Source organism: Pimephales promelas, chromosome 13 (assembly GCF_988280905.1).
Source record: "Pimephales promelas chromosome 13, fPimPro1.hap1.1, whole genome shotgun sequence".
Taxonomy (NCBI): Eukaryota; Metazoa; Chordata; class Actinopteri; order Cypriniformes; family Leuciscidae; genus Pimephales; species Pimephales promelas.
Genome location: NC_142781.1, coordinates 12279698 through 12295061, shown reverse-complemented (window position 1 = coordinate 12295061; position 15364 = coordinate 12279698). Strand labels below are relative to the sequence as shown.

At 38.1% G+C, this 15364-nt stretch overlaps 1 protein-coding gene across 1 annotated transcript in view; it reads left to right on the top strand.

Moving 5' to 3' along the window:
* Window positions 1-1239: 1239 nt before the first annotated feature.
* The window catches only part of dlgap2b (DLG associated protein 2b), a 141759-nt gene continuing 127634 nt past the window's right edge, over window positions 1240-15364 (top strand). The window contains exon 1 of the mRNA XM_089118480.1: window positions 1240-1700. The gene's annotated coding sequence lies outside the window, so the exon portion shown is untranslated. The remainder of the gene's footprint in view (window positions 1701-15364) is intronic.

Below are 15364 nucleotides of genomic sequence, written 5' to 3'. Positions count from 1 at the left end.
TCGTAGAGACCATTGGTGGCAATTGTTCTACGATCATCTTAAACTTACAATGCTTTTGGGAAACCCAGCCCTGGTTGTATTGTGTCAGCAAATGCATTTTTTTAATCTCATGTATGCTGGAAAACTGTCATCGGACAGAGCATCCTTTCATGCCGATTGCGTAAAATTATCTGAACGTGCTCCTCCTAAACTTTGTTAAAGGTGCTTTTTGTAACTTTTTCACTCTACTAAAGCATTAAAAACATGCTGAGTTTACTTACTCTTTTCTCTGAAAAACACTTCTCCAGCCAGTTATTTTACTTTGAAATGTGCGTTCCGTGTTGGAATGTTTGTTTATGTTTTGGTCTGTGTGATTCCACCCACTGTCAGTTTACCCAATAGTATTTCGACACCACAGGTTGCCAGTTGGCAGGAAACACCGCAAATTGTGCTAGAAAACAAATTGGTCTGAGATTGCAGATTCTACCCGACCTAAAAAGCCTCGGTATCTATCAAAAAGTCTCTACGAACGAGAACATATTAAAACGTGGATAAATCAACTCATCAACTTACAAGTGTGTAAGTCTCCTCTGCTTTCATTGTCAATTGCGCTCGTTTCTGTTGGGTGTCCTTAAACTGGCAACCTGCGTGAGCGTCGAGTCTGAGGAAGAGGGGGCGGATTTCGCAGTACCGATTTCAACCACTAGCTGTAATTCTTACAGTAAAACATCATACAATATTTACATTACATACGTTGCACACCAAATGAAGGGGAAAAAACACCTACGTTAAACATAAGTACTAGTAAATGTTTGCTAGAGGCCAGACTTGATAATATTTGACAGTATAATTGAAGAGAGTACCGAAGTTCAGTGCTAAGCTAGCCCGGTCTCATATTAGCACCAGACACTGCTATCAACTCTGTTCTGTTTTAAAATTAGATCTGACAATAAGGTTGTCAAGACAAAACATGTTGCAATTGTTAACAACCTAGCGATTAGCATCTCTCCTAAGTGCACTAATGTGTTTCCCGAAGGGAAATTACGGGCATCCTAATGCGGTCATCTCAGGTTCTGTCCATCAGTGATGACAATGATGCAGAAATGAAAAAAAAATAAAAATAAACAGTGACATCATCACCATCATCATCCTCATCATAAAAAAAGAGGATTCCTTTTTTCAACAGGATCGAACACCCCCCTTAGACTGGATATGAGGCATGATTCTGACATTTACATTGAGAGCAGAATAGGATGACAAATGATGGAGATGAAGTAAGAAGAATACAGATTAGTATTCCTGAGTGAGCAGGGGCCAGTGGCAATCAACAATCCTGAATCCGGTGTCTGGCTCCATGTTTTGCTGTGTACCAGTGGAGTCCGTGGAAGATGCCGAGATCGCTGCAGAGGAGCTCTAAACGCACAGCTTAACACCAGCACTGGGGAGATCGGCTCCTCTCCTCTCCACTCCTCTGCTCTTGGGGAGGCGACGGGAAAGAGAGACAGCAGAGAGAGAGGGGGGAACGGTAAAACGGGAAAAGAGAGAGAGTATCTGGGTTTTTTTTTTCCTCAAGGCTGCTTGGACTATCAGCGTGTGTGTGTGTGTGATTTTATTTTTTATTTTTCCTTGGTAATCTCTCTGTCTCTCTCTCTCTCATAACTATCCTTTGGTTTTCTGGGATGGTTTGAAGAAGACTTGTATGTGATGCTTCCTGCACAGAGGTAAGTCCAATCAGAACAAGTCCGTATCACTGAAGAACCAGTTGCTCTGAGAAATGAATGAAGCTTGTCCTGTTGATTTGGTGTTGGGGAATGTGTCAGAGTTAATCCTGAATGTCGTTTTTTTTCAGTTTGATTCGTATACCGCCGTAGGTCTATATCTAAGTGAGCACATTTCTGGCGCAGGTGTCCATGACTTAGATTGTTACTGTGTGATCTTCTAATTCAATGGAGACATTAACATCTGCTCAAGTGTGGCGGGCACAGGCTGTACCTCTATATCTGAACTGGAGAGGCCAGAAAGAGAGTGGGAATGTTGCAGGAACGTTGCCTAGCAAGAGATGTGATTTTCTGCTCTGCTGCCTGACGGCAGGGCATCCTTCACGCGAGGACATGCCAGCTACACGGGGCACATCGAGTTCCCGTGTGTTTGCGTGTGGCACGGTAGGAGGCGGACTAGAGGTTGTCTATGGTTCTCGGGTCCAAGCTCGCCGGCACGAGAATTCGAGCGAAACCCTGTCGTTTGGGTTGAGTGATGAAGATTCATCCTTCTCTTTTTCTGTCTCTATCTCTCTCTGTCTTTCTACCTTGGCCGCTCTGTTACACACTGAGCCAAACGTCTGCTGCGTCTTCAGCTCACTTGAAACTCTCCACACTGCAGGGGCTGAGCATTTGACAGCCATCAGCACCTCTCACACACTCGCGTGTGTGTGAGTGTGTTAGACTGTGTGTGCTTAGTGTGAATGAGATTATGTGTTCAAGTGAGCAAGACTGTGTAAATATTGTCGCTCTACTTCTGTCATTGCGTAACTCGCACGAGAAACGTTATAGTGCGAAGACCTGCGACTTGCTAACCGGTAGTGTTCAGAATCTCAATCACGACTCCAGCCGGAAACATAATGTCCTCACCTACATGTAATATTTGTGTATGATGCTGGCAAATTAAAAAGTAATTGAACAGGTATACATAGCATACTATTTATATCCTATTTAGCCTACTAGTTTTTGTTTTTTTACCGTGTTATTTTTTTTTTACATGCACCATAGTGACACCATGTTTTTTGGACATGACAGTGCTGGGTTACTACTTGATGTCATTCAAAACATGTATTTCTTACTTCTGTGAAACACAAAATAAGATATTATGAAGAACAGTGGGGTCGGAACAACACTAAAACTTGTTGACTTTAATTGTACGGATAAAAACAATGGGATGTAAATGTATCATAGAAGAAATAAATAAATGAGATAGATGTGAATTGTGCTGCTCTCTCGCGAGAAGTGACTCAAATGACGCTCTCCATGTCCCGTGTGATTGGCTGTTCGCTGCACGTGTCACACTTTTGGGTGTACACACTTCAGTGTTCATCACAAACATAAACTCTGGATCAAACCCTGAGTTGACAGAGAACGTTTATTCAAAGCCTGTTGAATCTGATCCAAACCTGGTTGGATTTGTTGAGTTTTGTCAACTCGAATCCTCCTCTGAAACTCAGACTTTGTTGAACTAGCTTCATGCAACAGGCCTTAGGTCTAATTCACAGCTGTGATATTTTTATCCAAATCAGATTTGAGTCATGAGAGCTCTCCACAGAGCATGTGCGCAAACACGCGTCAGCGAAAGCCACCAGTTAATCAGATGCTGTGTGAGTGAGTGCCAATGAATTTGCTACTTACAATGTTACAGAAAGACTGTTATCTTTATCATTTTAGTATTGACTTGGTGTCAGAGTAACTTTTGACATTCCTGACACTCAGTAAGGAGCATTTTTTCCAAATGAGTGTGTAACGTGACAAAACATTTACAACTACAACCTACAGTACATCACTGTTTTAACATACATCCACTTTACTGTAGAAATGACCATTCTCTCACTTGGAATCCCAAATAATTTTACAAATTAGTTTGTCATATGGTTTGTCTAAATAACACAGTTCCAAAAATTACTTATTTATTATTAATTATATACATATATTAATGCTGTCAAATTGGTCTATTGAATAATTGATTACATCTATCTATCTATCTATCTATCTATCTATCTATCTATCTATCTATCTATCTATCTATCTATCTATCTATCTATCTATCTATATCTATCTATCTATCTATCTATCTATCTATCTATCTATCTATCTATCTATCTATCTATCTATCTATCTATCTATCTATCTATCTATCTATCTATCTATCTATCTATCTATCTATCTATCTATCTATCTATCTATCTATCTATCTACAGTATGATGTTAGATGTAATTAATCAATGTATGAATAATTGTTTATTATTTACTAAGTGCCATTTGAAATTTTCTTCTAGAATGATAATTTTTATGAAGCTTGTATATTTAAGTTCAGTGATTTCACTTACATGGCAATGATAATTACCTATTAATTGTTATTTAAGTGAAATCACTGAACTTAAATATACAAGTTTGATAAAAATCATCATTAAAGAAGAAAATTTCAAATGGCATTTAGAGGCTTTTGCATCTGAACTCTTCAAATATATTAATTGCATCTAACATAAAAGTTTGTAAATATACATAATGTACATATTATGTATATTATTTACAAACTTTTTTGTTAGATGCAATAATTATTAATAGTTTATTAATTAAACAATTTGACAGCACATATATTTATACATAATATATTATTATATATATATATATATTGCCTATGTTAAAATGTTATAGAAATTATATATCATTTCTATAACATTTTAGAAAAAAATAAGTATTTTTGAATTCTGATCATGAATCTAAAGTAAAGCAATTTAATTTGCTTTGGATAATAGTTGTAATGAATGTAAAATAACGAGTTGCCTGGGAAGCTACTTTTTCCATGTATTTTTAATTTTTTTTTAACATGTACAGGTAATACCCCGGTATTCTTTGACATAGATTGGTGTACTTTGCAAGTACAATTTGATATGAATAAGGTAATCACAAAGTACATTAAATATTCAAAATATAATGATATCACCTTGTGATTCCCTCACCATGACACCTCCTCTGTTCTTTTTTTTTACTGTACTTTCTAGGAAACTTCATACGAGCATCTAAGTCCTGTATGTGATACGGTTTTACATCAGTGCTAGCCAATCATATCACGGTTATTAGTATTCAGTGCACACAAGAGGGGGTTTCCTGGACGCTGTATACATTAGTGCTGTGGTGCAGTGCAGTGTTTCCCACTGTTTCAGCTGTTGGGTGTCAAGGCAGCGTTTGGCTTTGAGTTTTGCTCGGGGATTCCAGATACACACTCTGAACAGTGTGCTGAGACTGTCTGTAACGCAAACTGAGCCTGATTTCATGCGGTATTCCCGTACAAAGTGATGCTTTTCTCGCCTTTATTTCTGTCTCTGCTGTTCTCTCTCTGTATTTTGAATCTCTTTTCATTCTTCCTCTCTCTTCCTCATCATCCTCTGTCGGTCCACAGAAGAGAGTGGGACGGGCCGCTCTTCCGCTTGTTTCCATGGAGACCGTGCGTGCGAGGGTGCGCGTGTGCACGTATATGTGTGTGTGTGTGTGTTGTGCGCATGTGTTTCCCTTTTCGTTCGGCACATTCCTCAGAATGGTGCTGGTGGGTTTTTTTGGATTCGCAGCAGATCATGGATTCTCTGTGTGTGTGTAGTCACTTCAGCGGCCTGTTTGCTTTCTGATGGTATTGTGATTAACTGGCATTAATTAAGTCTATGTATGCTCGTGTGTGTGTGTGTGTGTGTGTGTAGGTGGGTGGGTGGCAGCTAACAGGCGTGGGTAGCGACCAGCTCCGTTCCACTCGAATCCTCTGTAATATTGTGAATCTCCACCATAATGAAGCAGATGATGCGGGCTGTTCTCTTCACGCATTTATATTTAGATTAACAAAAGCCTGATGACACATCGAGCCATAGATCGTAACATCTGCCCTTTTCCCAGCTCTTAATGACTCAGCAGATAATTAGCAAGAAAGGGTCAGTGTAGCTTTGACTGTGTCAGTTCAAGCTGAAAAGAAACACAAAGATTCTTCAAACCGCCATTTGGTGGTATTACAAATCTCTCTGAAATACTTGATACAATTCTGGAGTACTTACTGAAATGCAAAATATCATCGCTGCCAGGCGGGAAATCTCGAATCTCCATACTCCGACATTTTTATTTATTTCATTTATCATTACTATTGGTCACCCTTTATGACTGTTTGTGAGTTTTTCAAATATTTGACCAATGAAAAGTGTTAAATAATGCTTGTGACTACACCAGTGAATCCTCAAACTGTCAGTCAAAACTCGTAACTCCACCCCGCCTCTATTGTGAATGAAGTGCTGCAGTTTGGAGCGTCTCTGCTGGTCTGCAATGCAAGGGTAAATACAGAATTGGTTCTTTGACTAAGTAGAGTGTCTTCTTTACTCAAGAAACACTAAATGTGAGCCAAATGAGCAAACTTTGCAAAATGACTTCTTGTTATATAAACATTCTCCATTAAAGGAGCTGTATGCAAGAAATACATTTCAATTAATCATAAATTTTCCCTGATATGTCACTAGACATTAAGAAATCATGTTCATTTCAAATACTTATATCACTGACAACAGTAGTCCGGCCAGGATATTGTCATTTAAAAAGTGAAGTCGCAGCCCTTGACTGATGTTGATGTTGTCAAGCTGTGTTTTGTTCTGATGCATCACCCTCCACCGATTTACCAATCACGGACTCAGTAGTGTTGGGCATTCGGTTGCCAGTTCTTCTCTAGTTACCACAGCTGCAGATACAAACGTGTCGGAATCGGATAAAAAAATTCTAACGTTGCGAAACTCAAAAAAACTTGACATGAACCCGAAATACTTTGTTACAAAGTTCGAAATAAATAATTAACAGAAAAAAACTCACTGTGTAGGACTTGTCACTTGCTATTGGGAGCTTCTTGTAGCAGCCTACGTTCCTGCTGGAACCTGCAGCATATCTGGCAACCTCGAGTCATGGGGGAAGGCGGGGATGCACCCTAATTTGAAAGTGATTGCAGTACCAGTTTTGGCCACAATATTGCATACAGCTACTTTAAAAGTCCTACAAAAAGTATGATTTGTTTGAAAAGGAAAGGACAAAAAAAGATAGTGTCAGCAAAGTCAATTTTCAAAGTCAAAAAAGATACGTTATTTAGCAGAATTTCTTAGCTCCTCTTTGCCATACGATGACTATAAACAAAGTCCTTTTACTCGGCCGCCATCTTGGCAACTCTTCTGGGCAGCTATTTATTCTAAATAAATGGGCAGAGATTCAGAACTGCACTTCCACTGGTCACTGGGACATAAAAACTGCATGTATAGAAAGTAACAGCAGTAAAATATGATACAAATCGCTGAAAAATATGAAAAAGTTTGATGACTTTTCCCCCCAAATAAGGTTTAAAATTCATTTTTCCCTTTTTCTAGCTTGGTTCCCTTCTACCGTGTTGTTATCGCCCTCTTCCATTTGCATGCGTCAGTGGAACCAGACAATTGGCTTAAATGTTTCCCGGCTTAACCGTTAAAAGCAGACGATTGGCTTTCCAGCATGAGGGGTGGGACATGAGCATATAAAACGTAAGTTTGGCATTACGATTTTTCCTATAGTTGTATTAAGGATTGAGGATACAAGAGTTGGGTGGACTAGTTATACTTTATACTGGTTTCATGGTGCTTTTTTCCTCAATTAAGCCACTGTTCTGCGACCCTCGGTGGGTTATATACAAAGGTTGAATATATAAAGTAAAATACTTTAAAAAATTCACTCAAGTGCTTGTTCGGACTTTAAATCGAACGTTATTTGCAATTAAATGAAATTTTTTTTTATAGTTTACATTTATATTATATTAAATACCATTTTGAACTTAAGCGTGCAGTTTGACCCAATAATGTAGGACTTAAGTACATCGCTATATGTAATTTCATAATTACTTCTATTTTCAAGCATTTATGGTAAATTAAAATGTATAATGTAATTTCTATTGAAAGTGTATGCCTACTTAAATAACGTCATGAATTTACATATGTTATGACAAATTTGTAATTATGAAGTTGCCATTTTGAACATTTAAAATATATTAACTTTAATGTCAAATAACACACTACAGTTAAAAGTGTAATGCTAGTCAACACATCAAAATAAGTGTACTTCTTAAAAAGCAAGAAGTCTTGCAAAAGCAACAAAAGGTTATCAAAACATAATGACTTAAAAATTATTTTTAAAACAAAACATATTATTTGTCATTATAACAAAGTGCATTTTTTAAAGTGTACTTAAGTTATAGAAACAGTCATGAAAGTGGACTCTCTTTAAGTGGCCATTTATTTCATTCATGTTGTTTTATTTTAACATACTTTTACGATTTAACACTACAAGTACACATTTGATATTGCACACTTCTTTTTCACAAGGTTTTTTCTTTTTTTGGTGAAGTGGGATTCATATGTGTTAGAACAGGCTTGTGCTTGTCTGTCCTTTGGCCATACACTTAAGAGTCCCTCCATTTCCTGCTCTATTGCCAAGTCCCCTGCCGGTGTTCAATGGGCTATATGCACGCACAAGTTCCGCATTTGACGTAAGGATGCTCGTCCATTTCCGGTTGTGTAGATTAAAGCGGAGGAAAACCGGAGAAAACGGGATTATGGCAGAGTCTTCAATATTTACTGTCCTCCCGTCTTTGAAACGAAACGTACATACGTTTAGATGTAATTTTATATATAGTTATGTTTATTTAATACAATTTTAAAAAGAAGCAAAAACACAACGAGGGGTGTCTGTTTTATCTGTTTTTGTGACTAACGTTTCATTAGTATAACCATGGAGTATAAAATTCAATATAAATTCTCGGTATTGCATTGGACTCTATGATCGGCGGAAGTTATCGAGCATCCTTAATCCTTCACCGGAAATAACGCCGTGCATAGAGCCCATAGGCTGCGTGTCACGTTCATACTGGAAGACAAGATTCCGCCTGGAAGAGGCCATACGAGAGAGGACTGTTAGCAGGGCAGGACTGTGCGCAGTCAAATGTCAAGCAGGCAGCAGATGGTAGAGCTTGTTTACTCTTTCGTAATTATTGATTTTATTTATTCTCTGGAGTCTTTAAACAGAAAAGCATGTTCTCCCCTGTTTCCTCATGTCATAAAAAAGTTATATATATATATATATATATATATATATATATATATATATATATATATATATATATATCCTAAAGGATTATTAGGAACACCTGTTCAATTTCTCATTAATGCAATTATCTAATCAACCAATCACATGGCGGTTGCTTCAATGCATTTAGGGGTGTGGTCCTGGTCAAGACAATCTCCTGAACTCCAAATTGAATGTCAGAATGGGAAAGAAAGGTGATTTTAGCAATTTTGAGCATGGCATGGTTGTTGGTGCCAGACGGGCCGGTCGGAGTATTTCGCAATCTGCTCATTTACTGGGATTTTCACGCACAACCATTTCTAGGGTTTACAAAGAATGGTGTGAAAAGGGAAAAACATCCAGTATGCGGCAGTCCTGTGGGTGAAAATGCCTTGTTGATGCTAGAGGTCAGAGGACAATGGGCCGAATGATTCAAGCTGATAGAAGAGCAACTTTGACTGAAATAACCACTCGTTACAACCGCCACAACACGCACAACCTTGAGGCGGATGGGCTACAACAGCAGAAGACCCCACTGGGTACAACTCATCTCTACTACAAATAGGAAAAAGAGGCTACAATTTGCAAGAGCTCACCAAAATTGGACAGTTGAAGACTGGAAAAATGTTGCCTGGTCTGATGAGTCTCGATTTCTGTTGCAACATTCAGATGGTAGAGTCAGAATTTGGCGTAAACAGAATGAGAACATGGATCCATCATGCCTTGTTACCACTGTGCAGGCTTGTGGTGGTGGTGTAATGGTGTGGGGGATGTTTTCTTGGCACACTTTAGGCCCCTTAGTGCCAATTGGTCATCATTTAAATGTCACGGCCTACCTGAGCAGTGTTTCTGACCATGTCCATCCCTTTATGGCCACCATGTACCCATCCTCTGATGGCTACTTCCAGCAGGATAATGCACCATGTCACAAAGCTCGAATCATTTCAAATTGGTTTCTTATACATGACAATGAGTTTACTGTACTAAAATGGCCCCCACAGTCACCAGATCTCAACCCAATAGAGCATCTTTGGGATGTGGTGGAACAGGAGCTTTGTGTCCTGGATGTGCATCCTACAAATCTCCATCAACTGCAAGATGCTTTCCTATCAATATGGGCCAATATTTCTAAAGAATGCTTTCAGCACCTTGTTGAATCAATGCCACATAGAATTAAGGCAGTTCTGAAGGCGAAAGGGGGTCAAACACATAGTATTAGTATGGTGTTCCTAATAATCCTTTAGGTGAGTGTGTGTATATATATATATATATATATATATATATATATATAAAGCCTGATAATCTGGCACATTTGAACAGCGAAACGTAATACAATTTATAAAACAACTGATTCAGAATGTGTGTTTGTTAATTGCTTCTATTTGCTGTGTGTGCAATACAATGTAACATTAAAAATAGCAATAGCTGTTTATCACACTTCACTGCTCGTTGTTGAATAAATGACTGGAAAAGCCAACCCACAATTTTTTAAAAAAGAGTCTGTTACACTTGGAAAACATAGAATTCACAAACCAAAAAACCTACAAATAAAGGGGGTCAAAATGACTCGCACTGGACTTTTCTTCATAAAATCAGTGTCCTGTTAATGAAATTATTAAAATAACTGACAAAACATGTTTATTTATGCAGTACAAAATATACAATTTATGATTTTAAAATGCAAAACTCATGGGAAATTAATTAGGTCGTTTTGACCTCCTTTATGCTATCAAAGTTGGGTAAACAAGTGAAGAGGAGAGGGATTTGTTGCAGTACTAAACAAACTAATTAAGATAATCCACACAGGAACATGTACTAGAGGTACAGTTTAAGATAAAGAAAGAACTCAGGGAGAATGAGGAACTAAACAAGAGACAGGTGGGACTAAACAATATACTAATTGGTAACCATAGAAACAAACAATAACAGGGAAAACAGGCAAACAGGAAGAGAACTGTTTTAGAACTAAAACACAAACGAACTCGTAAGAACGTAACCCTTACATATGCATTCTTGGGGTAGTCGGAAACAAGTTTTTTGAGGAATTCATGGAATATCAAATAAATTAATGTTTTTATTCATAAAATATATATATTTTTAAAAATCACCCTGTTGGGTCAATTTGATCCCCTTTATGCATAGGGTTAAGGTAATAGAATTGTGAATATCAGTATATTTGGGAGCTTGAAATTGCTGATTGTTCTGCTTGATGATGCTGAAGTTATAGAATAATACGATAAAATAAATAATTTAACAGGTACCAGTTTGGAATAAATTATATTCTTGAATATGTTTAGCCTCTTATGCTCATCAAGGCTGCATTTATTTGCTTTTTCAGCATCTTCAGTGTCACATGATCCTTCAGAAATCATTTTATTATTCTGATCATAAAATAAATGCAGCCTTCTCTTAAGAATATTTTAAAAATCTGAATTGTTCCAAACCTTTCAGTGGTAGTGAATGAAGAGTTATCAGATGAGTACAACCATAAGGCTTTGCACTGTATCAATGATCTCCAAAAGAGTAGTTAGAAATGTCCTCTGTGCCAGCCACTTATTGGTCTCCGGTCGCTTCTGCAAGGATATTTATCTGTGTTCCATCAGAGACGGTCCAGATACAGAGTCCTTCTGCCAACATTACTGACATTGCAACTGTTATTGCAACATTATTGGCTCTAGGGGGGAACAAATGCACATATTTTTCCACATTTATAACAGCTAAAGCTATAATTCATGTGGCATTGGGCTTTGCTTCAGGGCTCGAGGTTTCACTCAAATGTAAGCTGCAAAGTCTTTCGATCGTAATGTGACAACTTCATTACCTTGTTCGCATGGGTGGAATCCCAGGAGTGCTGGCTTAGTGTTTTTTTTTTTTTTTTTCTGGCTATTGAGACACTACAATTCATTACCTTGTATACTGTAAATACACTGGGTCAGCTTTTGGGGGGGAATTTTGGCCATTTCAATTTAAATTCCAACTCATATTGGAAGAGAGCCTTACAAATTTCAGAACTTTGTCCAAATCTGCATAGCCATTTGAAATGACACATTCAATCGCTTACTACAAACAGATCCATTATGTTTTCTGAAATTAAGTCTTTCTTAGATCTCATAAGAAAATAATTACAATTTAAAGTGGAGCCTTAAGCTGTGTGCTAGCAATACAGCCATAATAACTGCATGTCTCTCTATATGCTAAGATTTAATATGCACTTCTGATGTCGTTTTGTGTTTGAGATTCCATTTAGTATTACAACCATCATTATTAATACTTTTACTATACTCATTAGCACAATAACATAGTTTTCAACATGTACTTTGACCCATACGTAGGCTGATGTACACTTTTATGTGTTTCCCTCATGTTTCGGGCCAAAGATCAGAATAGAAGCTGCAATAAAACAGGACGAGAGTGACTCAAATTATGGTAATTCATCATAGTACTCTAGGGATGATGGAACTGTGTATTTATTTGCAGTTTGGTCGCATAGCAGTCTATCATTTTTTTAAAAACTTGTGTTGTTTAAAAAAAGGAATTCTATAATTTACGAAATATTGACATCAAGTGTTGCAAAAGCTGGCTTTGCATTGAGAAATATGTGCATTGTGTTGGGTAGTTGCTTAGCTACAAAAGCCGAGATTGTGACCAGTGTTGAGGAAAGTTACTTTTAAAAGTAATGGATTACAATATTGCGTTACTGAGTGAGTCCCATGCGTTTTCCCTCCAGCAGAGCAAGTTGATATATTAAACTATTGCCGTATCCGGTCGTCAAAACTCTGAACACATCTTCCTTTTTTAAGAATGACTTAAAGGATTAGTTCACCCAAAAATGAAAATTAAGTCATTAATCACTCACCCCCATGCTGTACCAACCCCGTAAGACCTTCGTTTATCTTCGGAACACAAATGAAGATATTTTTGATTAAATTTGAGAGCTGGATCACTCCCCCATAAACTTCCCAAGGGACTAGCACTTGACGGCCCATAAAGTCATTAAAGAAAATGTTTAAATATTCCCTGTGCCTACAGCGGCTCAATTATAAGTTTATCAAGCGACGAGAATATTTTTTGTGCTAAAAAAACATAAATAACGATTTTATTCGACTATTCCATTACTTCCTTATGGGCCTTGAGACGAGAATTGAAGAAATTTCCAGAACGCATGCGCGAGAACTGAGAGGAGGACGTTCTTCTTCGACTACTTCTTGTTACCGGCTGCTCACCGCTTAGGAGTATTACCGCCACCTACCGTATAAGATGATGATCCATATATAAGGCGCTCCGGATTGTAAGGCGCACAGCACTGTCGTATTTGAGGAGATTAAAGGCTTTTAAGTGCGCCTTATAGTGCGGAAAATACGGTAATTGAAACGCGTATGTACAGCGCGCGTCTTCCTCTGCGTGTAAACAGAAAGTTTTGCGCTTCCAGCTATATCAGCACGTCATCTTATACGGTAGGGGGCGGTAATACTTGCAGTGAGCAGCTGGTAACAAGAAGTAGTCGAAGAAGAACGTCCTCTTTTTTTTCGTTTTTTTTTATAGTTTGCTCTCTCTTTTTTTTTTTTTAAATTGAACAATAATATTAACAACCATAATTTGCCTGGTACAACATAAGAACGTCCTCATCCCAGTTCTCGCGCATGCGTTCTGGAAATCTCTTCAATTCTCGTCTCAAGGCCCATAAGGAAGTAATGGAATAGTCGAATAAAATCGTTATTTTTGTTTTGTTTTTCGCACAAAAAGTTTTCTCGTCGCTTGATAAACTTATAATTGAGCCGCTGTAGGCACAGGGAATATTTAAACATTTTCTTTAATGACTTTATGGGCCGTCAAGTGCTAGTCCCTTAGGAAGTCTATGGAGGACTGATACAGCTCTCAAATTTAATCAAAAATATCTTCATTTGTGTTCCGAAGACGAACGAAGGTCTTACGGGGTTGGTACAGCATGGGGGTGAGTAATTAATGACTTAATTTTCATTTTTGGGTGAACTAACCCTTTAAGTGACGTTCTCTTAACTCCAAGTCATCCAGAGTCGCGGCCAAAGCCGAATCGAAAGGCCGCTGTTCGCCAGCAGCATCTTGTTTGTTTTCAATTAGCAGGGAAATCACCTATGGAAATCACGGCGCAGAACCGTCACAACTCTGCCGTCATTGTGTTAAGCCACGCCCACCAACTCTATACACTATGTGATTGGCCTGATAAGAGTTTTTCCACTTCAAAAGCCAACGGAGAGTTGCTAGACCACACTGGCGGCAAAATATTTTTTGCTGCCAGTATTGTGTGTGTAGATTTCTTGGCTAACATTATGCTATGGAAGGACTAAAACAATTTCGTCCAATCATTGCGTTCGTCGTACCTGCCTGTCAACATATGTATTTTCATTCCTCCATGCACCCTGTTCACACACACATCTCACGTCATCAGCGCGTTTCTTGTAAACAGAGTGTCATCAAGTGCCACAAACAAACAAGCTTATGCTGTGTTCACACCATAACTACCGGAATTAAGAGATGACAGACGTACGTGACGTTCAGTTCGGATGTGTTTCTATGTCAACACTATCAATCTGCAACAATTAGTTGGTACAGGTCAGAGCTCTTCAAGTTGTTTATACGCTCATTAATATTGCAATGCTATGTGCTTTGTTGAGACATTAAGTAATTTAATGTCGTCTCCTGTCTCGTGACGCTCTGCTCTGGCTGTGTGTGTTCATGTTTTTTGAAGATGGCGTGGCTTTGAGATGCTCTGAAGGGAGGGTGGGATCTTATGCTTTCAAAGCTAGCTCGCTATTGCTAGCCTCTCTGAAATGGCCTACCCTACCTTTAACTTTTGACTGTTATCATTTGTCCTTGTGAAGAGAAGTTTCATAAGTCAGCACAATATCGGCAGCCAAAAACAAAGCTTCTGTCCTGAAGCAATGCGTTTTATGATGGACGAAATTGGCTTGAGCGTCTGAGCAGTGGTGCGGAAGTGAGTGCCGAGAGAACTGGCTCAAAGGATATGGGATTGACTCTGGACTGGGTCATCGTGTCCCGACCCCATTTCCCCTCTCTCGCCCACCTCTATTGTCCTGTAAATAAAAATGGACAAAAAGTGAAGGTTGTCGTGTCCACCATAAACAGCCACTACATAAACTATATATAAACTGTAAAGATGTATAGTTTCTGTACAAAGTCTTTGAGAAATTGAGGACAATCTTAGAAATGTAGGTTACTCTACAAAGTTTGTGAAAATCTCCTAAAGTATGTCTCTTGGTTTCATCAGAATATTCCTTAAGCAAAGAAAAATCTACTTGTAAAAAGTATTTTTATACTTACACTATCACTTTCCTATGCTCAACCAGGTTGCATTTATTATTACAGTTAAAACAGTATATTGAGAAATATTATTACAATTCCAAATAACTGTTTTGTATTTTAATATATTTGAAAATGTAATGTATTCCTGTGATCAAAGCTGTATTTTCAGCATCACTACTCCAGACTTCAGTGTCACATGATCATCCTTCAGAAATCATTATAAT